Raw genomic sequence first — 15,569 nt, forward strand, 5'->3', positions numbered from 1 at the left:
ACCTGGGTTCTAATCCCGGCTCCACCACATGTCTGCTGTGTGACCTTGGGCAAGTCGCTTCACTCATTCATATTTATTGAGCGCTTATTGTGTGCAAAGCACTGTACTAAGCGTTGGGGAAGTACAGGTTGGCAACATACAGAGGCGGTCCTTACCCAGCAACGGGCTAATAGTCTAAAAGGGGGAGACAGGCAACAAAACAAAACATGTAGACAGGTGTCAAAATCGTCAGAACAAATAGAATTATAGCTATATGCACATCATTAACAAAATAAATAGACTTCTGTGGGCCTCAGTTACCTCATCTGTAAGAAGAGGTTAAGAGTGTGAGCCCAATGTGGGACAGGGACTGTGTCCAGTCTGTTTAACTTGTATCTACCCTAGTGCTTAGAACAGTGCTTGGCACCTAGTAAGCACTTAACAAGTACCATGATTCATTATTATTATTAAGAATTTGTGGGATTTGCTAAAGGCTCTTCAATCTTCTAACCCTAATACTATCCCTAACAGTACAGTGACTAAAGATTGAAGTTTGAACAATCTTTCAATTGTTTTGGAGATTGATCCATCCTGACTCAATGCTACTTTCACCTTCCCCTGGACCACTTCTCCCTTTCAGACTCCCCCATTACCAGGTCTCTCTTCCCCTTAGACTGTAGGATAAGGACTACAACTGACCTGAATATCTTGCATCTACCCCATTTATTCCCCTCTCAGGGTCGCACCTGGAGAGTTTCTAATACTCTACAAATCTCCACTACAGGAGGGAGAGTCAAGCAGAGGCCTACCCATTCCATTCCTAGCTTGGGCGGTGGCTAGTGAGTGGAAGGCCATCTGCTACAAATCAAAACTCACCTGCACTGGGCAGCAGCGGCGTGGGAGAGAGTCGAGGGCGGCGACTCTACCGCGTGGAAGGAGGCAATGGTAAACCACTTCCATATTTTTACCAAGAAAACTCTATGGATACACTACCAGAACAATCACAGATGGAGAACGGGGCGTTCTGGGGGAGATGCGTCCATGAGGTCACTACGGGTTGGAAACAATTCGACAGCGTAGGACGAGAAGACCCCAGCTATTAGTACAGTGGTCGGCATCTTACCCCCATCTTACCTCCTTCCCTTCCCCACAGCACCTGTATATATGTATATATGTTTGTACATATTTATTACTCTATTTATTTATTTATTTATTTTACTTGTATGTAGCTATTCTATTTATTTTATTTTGTTAGTATGTTTGGTTTTGTCTCCCCCTTTTAGACTGTGAGCCCACTGTTGGGTAGGGACTGTCTCTATATGTTGCCAATTTGTACTTCCCAAGCGCTTAGTACAGTGCTCTGCACACAGTAAGCGCTCAATAAATACGATTGACGATGATGATGATGGCATCTAATACCAATATGACCATTAGTGTTATTATTATTGCATCCAGCACAACGTACCCAGTGTCACACCTGGTTGTCCAGATCAATCAATTAATCATATTTATTGAGCACTTACTGTGTGCAGAGCACTTGATAACCACCCTATGAGAGTGGGAGAATTTCTCCGGAACCTAGTCTTTAAACCGTAAGCTTGTTGTGAGCAGGGAATGTGTGTGTAATATTGTACTCTCCCAAGCATTTAGGGCAGTGCTCTGCATAAAGTCAGCGCTCAGTAAATACGATTTTCTGACTGACTGGCTAGTCTCTTCCTCAGAAATACCTACCTCCGTGTGATCCTGCCTGGTGAGCCAAAATAGCTTCACTCCTCAGGCCCCAGGCAGACGCCCAAGCTAAACTGAGGCTCTTCTGGAGTACTGGAGGTGGGGCTCTCCCATGGTTTTTTGGGGCCAGAGTTGGACTAAGTTCCCTTTAAAAGGCCTGGCCAGGGCTGAGCTTCCTCCAGGGGCTACCGGGGAGGGCAAACCAAACAAGAGCAGCCCCCAGGCTGCCTGGGAAAGATTTCATTTTCTTGTTTGCGTAAGCACAGATGGCCCCTTCCCTTCTCCAACTCCAAAGTAACTTCCAGGAGATGATCGGTGCCCTGCAGACTCCCCCATATATGTCATCCCCTCGCCATTCCCACCCTCCTCCCCAGCTCTCTGTATCCTTGGCTAAAGAAGAAGCAGCGTGGCTCAGTGGAAAAAGCCCGGGTTTTGGAGTCAGAGGTCAGGGGTTCATATCCCAGCTCCTCCAATTGTCAGCTGTGTGACTTTGGGCAAGTCACTTAGGTTCTCTGGGCCCCAGTTCCCTCATCTGTCAATGGGGATGAAGACTGTGAGCCCCCCGTGGGACAACTTGATCGCCTTGTATCCTCCCCAGCGCTTAGAACAGTGCTTTGCATATAGTAAGCACTTAATCAATGCTATCATTATTATTATTAAAGATCCATGATACTAAGTGTGGTACTTGTTAAGCACTTATTAGCTGCCAAGGACTTTACTGAGCACTGGGGTAGATACAAGATAATCAGGTGAGAGAAGCAGCCCGGACGGGCCTGGGAGTCTGAAGGACCTGGGTTCTAATCCCTGCTCTGCCGCTTGTCTGCTTTGTGACCTTAAGCAAGTCATTTCACTTTTCTGGGCCTCAGTTATCTCATCTCTAAAATGGGGATTAAGACCGGCAGGCCTATATGGCATGGACTGGGACCAACCTGGTCAGCATGTATTTACATCAGTGTTTAGCACAGTGTCCTGGCACTTAAAAAATGCCATTAACCCCCCCCACACACACAGTCTCAGTCCCACACAGGGCTCACAGTCTAAGGGGGAGAGAGATCAGGTATTGAAAACCCCATTTTACAGAGAGGAAACTGAGGCATAGAGAAGTTTAGTGATTTGTCCAAGGTATACAACTGTCAGATAGTGGAGGAGTGGGGATTAGAACCCATCTCTTTTGATTCCCAGGCCCAGGCCTTTTCCACTAGCCCGCACTGTTTCCCAGCTTTCTTCTCTAGACCATAAACTCGTTATGGACAGGGAATGTGTCTGCTAGTTCTGTTGCATTGTACTTCAATAAGTGCCCAATAAATTCATTCATTCATTCATTCAATCGTATTTATTGAGTGCTGACTGTGTGCAGTAAGCGTGAGTGAGGAGTCAATCAATATGATCGATTGACCGATTGAGCATCTGGGTACAGGGAGAAGTGGCTTAACGTTCGGACAACGCCTTCCCGCCAACAGGAAAGCCAGACACAATTCCTGTCGCCTTCCCCAGGAACTCTTTTATAAAGAAAGCCAAACTACGCTGCGTTCCTCTAAGAACCAGAGTGAAGCAGTGCGAAGAAGAAGCAGCAGCGTGGCTCAGTGGAAAAGAGCCCGGGCTTTGGAGTCAGAGGTCATGGGTTCAAACCCCGGCTCCGCCAATTGTCAGCTGTGTGACTTTGGGCAAGTCATTTAACTTCTCTGTGCCTCAGTTACCTCATCTGTAAAATGGGGACTAAGACTGTGAGCCCCAAGTGGGACAACCTGATCACCTTGTAACCTCCCCAGCGCTTAGAAAAGTGCTTTGCACATAGTAAGCGCTTAATAAATGCCATCATTATTAACCAGCACACGCTGCTAGTTCCTGCAACGACGCTGTTGGGAGCCGGACAAATCCTCAGCTCTCTTACCCTCTGAAACTGCAAAGAGCCGGTTAGTTTCTAGAAAAGGAAAAGCCGGAGGAGAGGAGAGCTTTGGGCATCTGGCAGCTCGGGAAGGCATTTCTTCAGGCTCATCGTGAGGGGGCAGAGGCTTACCATTCAGAGAAGCCGCGGCCTAGCGAGCGCAAGGACGTTGAGGAAGTGGAAATGAAGCTTGGGCTGGCAGCATTCTTGCATTCTTATTCTCCCCTCTGACTCTGACCTCCGAGAGAGCTGACTGGACCCCACACAGACACAGTTCTGGCTCGGCCTCGCTGAGGGAAAGTGGATCTTTTGACTGGAAATGACCACCCCGCTTCCCTGAACCCAGCGGAGTGGCTCTGGGGACACTGAGGAAAGCTGGTCATTTCCCCGCTTTACCCGTTCCCACCTCTTTCCTGCCCTTCCTTGGCAATGCCCACTTCCTCCTCCAGCAGCCCGGAGTGAATGTGAATGTGGTCTTGGGAGACCGCAGAATTTGGGAATGTGGAACCCGGAATCATGGTCAAAGCCCACTTCCCCTTGGGAGGAGGGGGTAGGCTGGGAGGGAGGGGCTTAACAGTCATGAGATTTGGGAGATTTCAAATAATAATAATAATGGTATTTGTTAAGCGCTTACTGTAAGACAAGCGCTGGGATAGATGCAAATTAATCGGGTTGGACACAGTCCCTGTCCCACATGGGGCTCACAGTCTCAATCCCCATTTTACAGATGGGGTAACAGAGAGGTGAAGTGACTTTCCCAAGGTCACTTAGCAGACAAGCGGTGGTGCCAGAATTAGAGCCCAGGCCGTTCGGATTCCCAGGACCATATTCTGTCGGCTAGGCCTTGCTACTTCCCTTGGGGTGAAAGAGCCAGGGCCTGGGAAGAGGGAAACGTGGCTTCTAATCCCGGCTCCGTCACTTGTCTCTTATGTGACTTTGGGCAAGTCATTGAACTTCTCGGTGCCTCAGTTTCATTATCAGTAACGTGGGGATAAGATATCTACTCTCACTCCCGTTTAGACTTAGCCCCGTGCCAAACGGGCGAGTCATTTAATTTCTCTGTCCCTCAGTTCCATCATCTGTAAAAATAGGAAGAAAATACCCATTCTCCCTCCCCTTTAGCTCGAGTCCCATGTGAGGCACAGATCTGTTTATATTCTATCTACTACAGTGCTTATAACATAGTAAGTGCCTTTTGGATGTAATAAAAATAATAATGATGGTATTTGTTTAGCGCTTACTAGGTGCAAAGCACTGTTCTAAGCTCTGGGGGGGATATAAGGTGATCAGGTTGTCCCACGTGGGGCTCACAGTCTTAATCCCCATTTGACAGATAAGGTAACTGAGGCACAGAGAAGTTAAGTGACTTGCCCAAAGTCACACAGCTGATAAGTGGCGGAGCCAGGATTAGAACCCAAGACCCCTGACTCCCAAGCCCGGGCTCTTTCCACTGAGCCACGCTGCCTCTATGATGTAGTGCAGGTAATGAGCCAAACAGTTCCAAGGTGCTTTGGTGTGAAGACGACCTAATGAATTTAAGATGTTAGGATCATTCTGCCTTTTCATCGAGATTTCTTTGCACAAGAACAGAAGCTTCCCGGGAACATTGCAGAGCAGTGTATGGAATTCCAATCTCTCCACCTTTCCAAACTCCAAAAGCCGCAATCCTGCCTCCACTATCTTGTTTTCTCACAATCCAATCCGGCTGGAAAGTTCTTCATAAGCCTAGAATATGATTCCTTGTAGGGTACTTTGGGACTCACACAAGACTTGTTTCTACTTGCCCATTTGTCTTGACACGATGAATAACAATTTGCCTGTCAATCATAATTACCTCCAGCTACTTCTGTGATGTCCTAGTCTCTTGAATTTGGTTATTTAAGTGCTCTATAAACATTCCTAAAATCATACGACATCAGGTGCGGCAAAGTTCGCCCCATTTTTCAGACAGGGAAACGGAGGTAGATGAGACAGGTGGAAAGTGACTCTTCTGAATCTTTGGATTTTCCCAAATATTTAGCACAGTGCTCTGCACACAGAGAGCACTCAGTAAATATAATAATAATAATGATAGCGTTTGTTAAGTGCTTACTATGTGCAAAGCACTGTTCTAAGCGCTGGGGAGGATACAAGGTGATCAGGTTGTCCCACATGGGGCTCCCAGTCTTCATCCCCATTTTACAGATGAGGTAACTGAGGTACAGAGAAGCTAAGTGACTTGCCCAGAGTCACACAGCTGACAAGTGGCAGAGCCGAGATTTGAACCCATGACCTCTGACTCCCAAGCCCGTGCTCTTTCCACTGAGCCACGCTGCTTCTCTGAATCATTGACGTATTTATTACTCTATTTATTTATTTTACTTCTACATATCTATTCTATTTATTTTATTTTGTTAATATGTTTTGTTTTGTTCTCTGTCTCCCCCTTCTAGACTGTGAGCCCACTGTTGGGTAGGGACCGTCTCTACATGTTGCCAACTTGTACTTCCCAAGCGCTTAGTACAGTGCTCTGCACACAGTAAGTGCTTGATAAATACGATTGATTGATTGATTGACTGATTGATACTGAGCTTAGATAGCCCATGGGAGACCTCCGTGGACATAACTGTCTGTCTTTTTCTTCAGGATGATCAACACAAATGAACAATATCTTCTGGCAGGTATGTCTTCCTGGAGTTATGTATGGGGAAACTGAGGGCTAGAAAGGTCACATCACAAAGGGAATCAGTTGGGGGAGCCAGGAATTGAACCCAAACTTTCAAACTCTCTCTACTGTTGTTAGATTCTTGAGCCTTCTTATGGGGTGAGGGGTCCCTGCTGTATTCTGGTGAAGAAAGATAATAATAATAACAATAATAACTATGGTATTTGTTAAGCGCTTACTATGTGCCAAACACTGTTCTAAACACCGGGGTTTAGTAATCAGACTGTCCCACTTAGGGCTCACAGTCTTCATCCCCATTTTACAGATGAGGTAACTGAGGCGCAGAGAAGTGAAGTGACTTGCCCAAGGTCGCACAGCAGACAAGTGCAGAGGTCAGGATTAGAACCCACCACCTCTGACTCCCAAGCCCAGGCTGTTGCCACTAGGCCATGCTGCTGCTCAAGATGGGCAGGAGCTGCTGTGTGCAAGGCCCTTCACTTCCCTATGCCTCAGTTACCTCATCTGGGAAATGGAGCTGAAGACCGTGGGTCCTTCTGATTCCCAGACCTGTGCGCTACCCACCAGACCACCCTGCTTCCCTTGGGGTGAAACTCAAGCAGCGCCTGGAAGCCACTGGGAAACGTGATGCGCTCAGAGAAGTTCGGTGGAAAGAATGATATCATGAAGGGCCCTTCCCCCTCTCAGTGGAAAGAGCCCGGGCTTTGGAGTCAGAGGTCATGGGTTTGAATCCCAGCTCCGCCACTTGTCAGCTGTGTGACTTTGGGCAAGTCCCTTCACTTCTCTGGGCCTCAATCCCCTCATCTGGAAAACGGGGATTAAGACTGTGAGCCCCCCGTGGGACAACCTCATCACCTTGTAACCTCTCCGGTGCTTAGAATGGTGCTTTGCACATAGTAAGTGCTTAATAAATGCCATTATTATTATTTTTATTATTCCCTCCTGTCCCCCAACCCCTGCGAGTGAGAAATCAATAGAATGACACATTTTCCAACCAGAGAGCAATTCTGGAGGGAATGTTTACCTTGGCAGAAGTTGCCCAGGTAGGGCAGGAAGAAACCTTATCTGTGATTGCTGAGAAAACAATCGGCTTTCATTTTTTCTGGCTTCTCCTTCCCTCCTCCCAGCCCCCCCAAGACTGAACAGGTTACCTTGCACTGAGGCTGGGAAGGTTCACAAAAGCTTTCGCCACAGCACCAGTGGCTAATGACATAGACTCGGTCCGAGCACTTACTTCAGGGCCAGACACTCGTAGTCGTTCAATAAATATGCAGCCTTAAACCCACAAGGGAATCCAAGTTCTTGGCGATGGGACCCATTTGGAGAATCACTCCAGTGGTGTTTACAAGGCTTGATTGGACATTTCTCCTAACTGTGGACGAGCCGTTCAAGCAACTTACACCAAAAACTCCATGGCAGCGTCCGAACGCCGCACGCACGTGTGAATAAAAGCCCTTTGCTTATGTAGACTTTAGCGTCACGCAAATAGTGGCCTTGAAATCAATCATTGGCCTGCTGTTGACCCCGTCTATTTATGAAGCTGCTTGTTCAGTGATGGGCCTCCAATGCAGCTTTTTGAATTCTTCCATGCTCCTAGAGATCCTGACGCATCTGCCGTCCGGTCCTGCAATTTGGTGGGGGCCTCTTGATCTAAGAAAAGATCCCTTCCATGTGTCAGGTTGGAAAGAATGTGTCCAAGATGCCGCCCAGGGCTTCGAGACTCGAAGCGGAAGGGCGCTGTGGTTTGTGAGAAGACTGGGGTGGAGCTGATTGATTCCCGAATGGGGACATTAATATTTCCTGACGAGCTCTTTCGGGTGTCCGCAAAGCGGGGTCCGAACTCCCCTCTTCGTGGCTGAGGTAGCCCTCGGCGAGACTGAGAGGGTCTCACAGAGTGGGGGGGGCGTCTATTTGCTTCTGTACTACCCAAGCGTTTAGTACAGTGCTCTGCACACAGTAAGCGCTCAATAAATACGATTGAATTGTACGTATTTATGACTCTGTTTTACTTGTACATATTTATTCTATTTATTTTATTTTGTTAACATGTTTTGTTGTCCGTCTCCCCCTTCTAGACAGTGAGCCCGCTGTTGGGTAGGGGCCGTCTCTCTGTGTTGCTAACTTGTACTACCCAAGCGCTTAGTACAGTGCTCTGCACACAGTAAGCGCTCAATAAATACGATTGAATGAATGAATGAAGACTGGCTGCTGATTTGAATGAATGAATTGTTTACCCGGGCTTTCAGGACAGCCCAAATGAGTTGCCCATTAGTATTTGCGAGCGCTATCTACCCAACCCCACCGAACCTATTCGATCTAACTTGTTGAGTTTAGGGACGTAATTCCGTTGCTGTCGAAAGCCGGATTCTTTTCCTAGAATTTACCCACCTCGGGAAGGAATTCCTTAACTCCAGGCCTTGCGGTTGTCTTCCACCTGTGTGTGTGTGTGTGTGTGTATGTGTGTGTGTGTGAGAGAGAGAGATGCATCTTATGGATTGCAGGTCTTTGTGCCTCTCTGACTCCGACTGCTCAGTGAATGCTTTTGAGGTGTTTTTGGAGAGAGCTGGCCAAATCACTTAGAACAGTGCTTTGCACATAGTAGGGGCTTAATAAATGCCATCATTATTATTATTATCACTGATTTGGGAGTTTGGTTCAAGATGACTCTGTGGTTAGTGTCAAAATAGACCATGTCATCTATCCTAAACCAGTTACTCAGAGCTGATCCCTGGAGCTGCTGATTTTACCCACTTGGGTAAAAAACAAGTGGATTACCTATTAGCAGGGATGAACAGGACCACTGTGATTAAGCCACACCTCTAGACTGTAAGCTCACTGTGGGCAGGGAATATGTCTATCGTTATATTCTACTCTCCGAGGCGCTTAATACAGTGCTGTGCACACAGTAAGCGCTCAATGTCATTGAATGAATGAATGAACGCAACCATTAGAGATTGCTCTAAAAGTGAGTAATTCAGATGAACCCAGCTAATACCAATTATATTCTTAGCAGAGCTTGCTTCAGCTCTCAGAGATTCTCTCAGGCTTCAAGACGGATCTATTTCCTCTAGTCTAGCCTCCAGAGCTTCATCCAAATAAATGAAAATAGGTAACTATGGATACCCTATTACCCCAAATTCCCATTTTAGACTCTAAAGTCAACCTAGGTCCCCACCAAATTTTCTTTCCAGAGCTCCTCTTGAACGAGGAAGGAACCGATTTGAATTTCATCTCCTCTTCCTTTTCGTAGCCTCTTCCGGAACTCATCCTAATGCACATGAATGAATAAGGCCAGAAAGTCGATAAAAGGATGTTGTGGGATAAGAAGCAAGAGGCTGACGTAATAATCAACTAATCAATGGTATGAGTTGAGCGTCTACTGCGTGCAGAGCACTGTTCTAAGTGCTTGGGAAGGTACTTGTACTTCCCAAGCGCTTAGTACAGTGCTCTGCACAGAGTAAGCGCTCAATAAATATGATTGAATGAATGAATGAATGAATGAATAAAACAATATCGCTGTTGGATGCAATCCCTGCCCAGGAGGAGCTTATAAAACACAAATTGGCTTGTCAGACATCAACTCTGCAGGGGTGTGGCAGCAATAATAATTGTGGTCTTGATGACTGATGAAGCTGTGGAAAGAAAAGTGAATAATAATAATAATAATAATTGCGGTATTTGTTTAGTGCTTACTACACGCCAGGCTTTATAACAAGTGCTGAGGTAGATACAAGGTAACTGGGTTGACACAGTCTCTGTCCCACATTGGGCTCACAGTCTTAATCCCCATTTTACAGATGAGGTAGCCGAGGCACAGAGAAGTGAAGTGCCTAAGGTCACATAGCAGACGAATGGCAGAGCTGGGATTAGAACTCAAGTCCTTTTGATTTCCAGGCCCGTGTTCTCTGTCTGCCCCTTCTAGACTGTGAGCCCACTGTTGGGTAGGGACCGTCTCTATATGTTGCCAACTTGTACTTCCCAAGCGCTTAGTACAGTGCTCTGCACATAGTAAGTGCTCAAAAAATACGATTGATTGATTGATTAATTGATTGATAGCCATTAGGCCAGTTCCTCCTGTCATCCAAGTGAGTGAGAGGCAGGACTGTCCACGTGGGACAGGGAGTCTATCCAACCCAATTTGCTTTGTATCCATCCCAGCATTTAGTACAGTGCCTGGCACAGAATAAGCACTTGACAAATACCACAATTATTATTATTATTAGACGGGTCTGATGTCTCAAGCAATTCTTCATAAGGAAACGGGGGGGCCTGGGCCGGCAGCAGGGTGGGGAGGGACACGGCCAGCTTGTTTGGGGTGGAATTTCTGGGAGCGACACCAGTTCAGATGTGGAGCCAGAGAATTGACTCAGGGGTTGGGCCAGCTGGGGCAGGGAGGAGGAAGATGGGGAGGAAGAGGAGGAAGTGGTAGTGGAGGGGTAGGAGTGTGGTCTTTCAAGCAGCCACTCACGGCCGCAGCACCCATAGAATCTGCCACCCGCGACCTCAGGCGAGGCCAGTGATGACAATAATGATGATGAAGGGATTTGTTAAGCACTTACTATGTGTCGAACACCGTTCTAAGCGCTGAGGGTAGATACAAAATAATCAGGTTGGACAGGATCCCCGTCCCACATGGAGCTCACAGTCTTAATCCCCATTTTATAGATAAGGTGACCGAGGCAGAGAGAAGTGAAGTGACTTGTCCAAGGTCACAGAGCAGAGAAGCAGCAGGCCCCCACCAAATTGCAGGACCAGGCGGCAGATACGTCAGGATCTCTAGGAGCATGGAAGAATTCAAAAAGCTGCATTGGAGGCCCATCACTGAATAGGCAGCTTCATAAATAGACGGGGTCAACAATAGGCCAATTATTGATTTCAGGGCCACTATTTGCGCGACTCTAAAGTCCACATAAGCAAAGGGCTTTTATTCACAAGTGTGTGCGGCGTTTGGACGCTACTGTGGAGTTTTTGCAATAAGTTGCTTAAATGGCTCGTTAACAGTTCCAGGCCTGTGCTCTGTCCACTGGACCATGCTGCTTCCCAAATGCCCCCAAGCATCTCACTCACCTCCATCCTTTCTCTTTCTCAACTGACTTGTCCTTATTTGCCCCTCCTCAGAAGGCGCAAACCCACCATCCCGGTCTATTTTGAGCCCTCTGCACTACGTCTAGATAAAATGTTTGGGTCATTGGATAGGCCCAGCACATTCCTGGACAGATATTTTTTGCCTCTGGGGTGCAGTCCGAAAGGTGGGAGGTCCCTCTGTTGCCCCGGGGGCCATCAGACGTTGGGTTCCAGCGGCTCACGCGGACCAGCCCCTGAATTGAGGAGGACCCCCATGTCAGAGAGTGGGCCGGAAAGCGGGGTACCAGTAGGCCCTGAAGCTGGGAAGGACCTGGGTTCCAATCGTCTACTATGTGACCTTGGGTAAGTCACTTCACTTCTTTACGCCTCAGTTACCTCATCTGTAAAACGGGGATTAAGATTGAGCCCCATGTGGGACAGGAACTGTGTCCATCTGATTACCTTGTAACTACCCCAGAATTTAGTAGAGTGCTTGGCTATTATTATTATCGTCATCATCATCAAAAATTACTTCTCCACCACTATTATTATTATCATTACTATCATTACTATTATTATTATTATTATCATCATCATCATCAAAATTGCCTTCTCCACCATGGGAATTCCTGTCTTCTTTCATCCACCAGGCATCTCTACTAGACCAGTATGGAAATTCCATCTCTTTTCCACCCCGTGCCGGCAACATGGCATAGTGGATAGCAAACGGGCCTGAAAACCAGAAGGTCAGGGGTTCTAATCCTGACCCCACCACTTGTCTGCTGTGTGACCTTGGGTAAGTCACTTAACTTCTTTATGCCTCAGTTACCTCATCTGTGAAACGGGGATTAAGATTGAGCCCCATGTGGGACAGGAACTGTGTCCAATCTGATTACCTTGTAACTACCCCAGAATTTAGTAGAGTGCTTGGCTATTATTATTATCATTATTATTATTATTATCGTCATCATAATCAAAAATGACTTCTCCACCGCTATTATTATTATCATTACTATTATTATTATCGTCATCATCATCATTTTAGACTGTGAGCCCACTGTTGGGTAGGGACTGTCTCTATATGTTGCCAATTTGTACTTCCCAAGCGCTTAGTACAGTGCTCTGCACACAGTAAGCGCTCAATAAATACGATTGATGATGATGATCATCATCAAAATTGCCTTCTCCACCATGGGAATTCCTGTCTTCTTTCATCCACCAGCCATCTCTACTAGACCAGTAAGGAAATTCCACCTCTTTTCCACCCCGCGCTGGCAACATGGCATAGTAGATTGCAAACGGGCCTGAAAATCAGAAGGTCAGGGGTTCTAATCCTGACTCCACCACTTGCCTGCTGTGTGACCTTGGGCAAGTCACTTCTCTGGGCCTCAGTTACCTCATCCGTAAAATGTGGACTGAGACTGTGAGCCCCATGTGGGACAGGGACTGTGTCCAACCCGATTTGCTTGAATCCACTCTAGCACTTAGTACAGTGCCTGGTGCATAGTAAGTGCTTAACAAATACTACAATTATCCATTCATTCAGTAGTATTTATTGAGTGCTTAGTGTCCAGAGCTCTGTACTAAGCGCTTGGAAAGTACAATTCAGCAATAAAGAGAGACAATTCCTGCCCCCATTGGGCTTACAGTCTAGAAGGGGGAAGACAGACATCCAAACAAGTAAACAGGCATCAATGTAAATAAATAGAATTATAGATATATACGTATATACTGAAGTGCTGTGGGGTGGGGAAAGGGGGAAGAGCAAAAGTGAGTGAGTCGAGGTGATGCAGAAGGGAGGGGAAGCTGAGGAAAAGCGGGGCTTAGTCTGGGAAGGCCCCTTGGAGGAGGTGAGCTTTCATTCATTCTAACTCCCAGGCTTGGGAGTCAGAGGTCATGGGTTCTAATTCTGCCTCCACCACTTGTCAGCTGCATGACTTTGGGCAAGTCACTTCACTTCTCTGTGCCTCGGTTACCTCATCTGTAAAATGGGGATTAAGGCTGTGAGCCCCACGCGGGGCAACCTGATTACCTTGTGTCTACCCCAGCGCTTAGATCAGTGCTTGGCACATAGTAAGTGCTTAATAAATACCATCATTATTATACATTCAATTGTAATTATTGAGCACTTACTGTGTGCAGAGCACTGTACTGAGCACTTGGAAGGTACAATAATAATAATAATAATAATAATAATGGCATTTATTAAGCGCTTACTATGTGCAAGGCACTGTTCTAAGCGCTGGATACAGCAATAAAGACAGACAGTAATAATAATAATGGCATTTATTAAGCACTTACTATGTGCAAAGCACTGTTCTAAGTGCTGGGGAGGTTACAAGGTGATGAGGTTGTCCCACGTGGGGCTCACAGTCCTAATCCCCATTTTGCAGCTGAGGGAACTGAGGCCGAGAGAAGTGAAGTGACTTGCCCAAAGTCACCCAGCTGACAATTGGCAGAGCCAGGATTCGAACCCATGACCCCTGACTCCAAAGCCCGTGTTCTTTCAGCTGAGCCAGGCTGCTTCTCAACAGACAATCATCATCATCATCATCATCAATCGTATTTATTGAGCGCTACCTGTGTGCAGAGCACTGTACTAAGCGCTTGGGAAGTACAAGTTGGCAACACAATCCCTGCCCACAGCGGGCTCACAGTCTCGGGGGTGGGGCAGAGAGACAGACATCAATCAAGTAAAAAGGTATCAGTATAAATAGAATTATAGATCTATACATTTAGTGCTGCGGGGCGGGGAGGGAGAAGAGCAAAGAGGGTGAAGCGTGGTGATGGGGAAGGGAGGAGGAGCTGAGGAAGAGAAGAAGCGCAGCTTCACTTAGCAAATACCACAATTATTATTATTAGATCAGATGGAGTGAAGGGTCACACCTCTTTGGACTGGATGGAGGGAAAGGGAGGCACCCCCAACTTTAGCAAGCGTTGTAGGTCAACCCCTCTCTGCTTTGTTTCAATCAATCAATCAATCAGTTGTATTTATTGAGCGCTTACTGTGTGCACAGCACTGTACTAAGCACTTGGGAAGTACAAGTCGGCAACACATAGAGACAGCAGGTGCAGCTGCTTGCATCATGGACATCTATTCACCTCCTAATATCTTCCTGCTGCTGCTGAGAAGCAGTGTGGCTCAGTAGATAGAGCACGGGCCTGGAAATCAGTTGGGCCTGGGTTCTAATCCCGTCCCCGCCCATGCCTGCCATGTGACCTTGGACAAGTCACTTGGGTTCGCTGGGCCTCGGTTACTTCGTCTCTGAAATGGGGATTAAGAGTGCGATGTGGGACCCAATCCTATTAACTTGTATCTACCCCAGAGCTTAGAACAGTGCTTGGTACATAGTGAGCGCTTACCTCATCTGTAAAATGGGGGTTAAGACTGTGAGCCCCTCGTGGGACAACCTGATCACCTTGTATCCCCCCCAGCGTTTAGAACAGTGCTGTGCACATAGTAAGCGCTTAACAAATGCCATCATCATTATTATTATTAACAAGTACCAGTAATAATAATAATATTAAGTATTATTAAGTATTTATTTATTTAGTTTACTTGTACATATCTATTCTATTTATTTTATTTTGTTAGTATGTTTGGTTTTGTTCTCTGTCTGCCCCTTTTAGACTGCGAGCCCACTGTTGGATAGGGACCGCCTCTATATGTTGCCAACTTGAACTTCCCAAGCGCTTAGTCCAGTGCTCTGCACGCAGTCAGCGCTCAATAAATACGACGGATTGATTGATTGAAGTACCAGAATTACTATTATTATTTGGACCAGCTTTCCAACGGGGGGCCGGATGCCCGAGCGTCTCTGTGGCTCTCTGGCCATCTCCTCTCCAGCCCTCGCTGCTCCCCAACATGGGGAACTCAGGTCACTAACGGCGGCTCAGGGTGGTGACTGGACCTTCCACTCCCAACTGTAAAAGTTTGGATTTGGTAGGGATCCAATGCCAAGCGTGCATAAAAAAGGAAACCGAAAGCACCTTGGCTTCAGAAGAGAAACTACTGTAAGTAACTTTCTATTTTTATAACCCATGGATGCCCTGGACAGGACATTGGGTGAGGGACAGGACAGAGTGCTAGGAGAAGGTGGCGGGAATTCTTTTGATTGTAATTCTCCCTTTTAATCCAGGAAAGGAACCCAACAATTAGCACCTACTTTCAGGCACTGCTCTGTTATCATCATCATCAATCGTACTTATTGAGCGCTTACTATGTGCAGAGCACTGTACTAAGCGCTTGGG

General features: G+C 46.8%; 1 non-coding gene across 1 annotated transcript; it reads left to right on the forward strand.

Annotated features, from left to right (window-relative positions):
• The first annotated feature begins 707 nt into the window (after positions 1 to 707).
• Positions 708 to 845, forward strand: LOC119932695. The gene has a single exon (XR_005452435.1). It is a non-coding gene; the product is annotated as a small nucleolar RNA SNORA7 (small nucleolar RNA).
• Positions 846 to 15,569: the final 14,724 nt, after the last annotated feature.

The sequence above is a fragment of the Tachyglossus aculeatus genome, chromosome 9, assembly GCF_015852505.1.
Source record: "Tachyglossus aculeatus isolate mTacAcu1 chromosome 9, mTacAcu1.pri, whole genome shotgun sequence".
NCBI classification, from domain to species: Eukaryota; Metazoa; Chordata; class Mammalia; order Monotremata; family Tachyglossidae; genus Tachyglossus; species Tachyglossus aculeatus.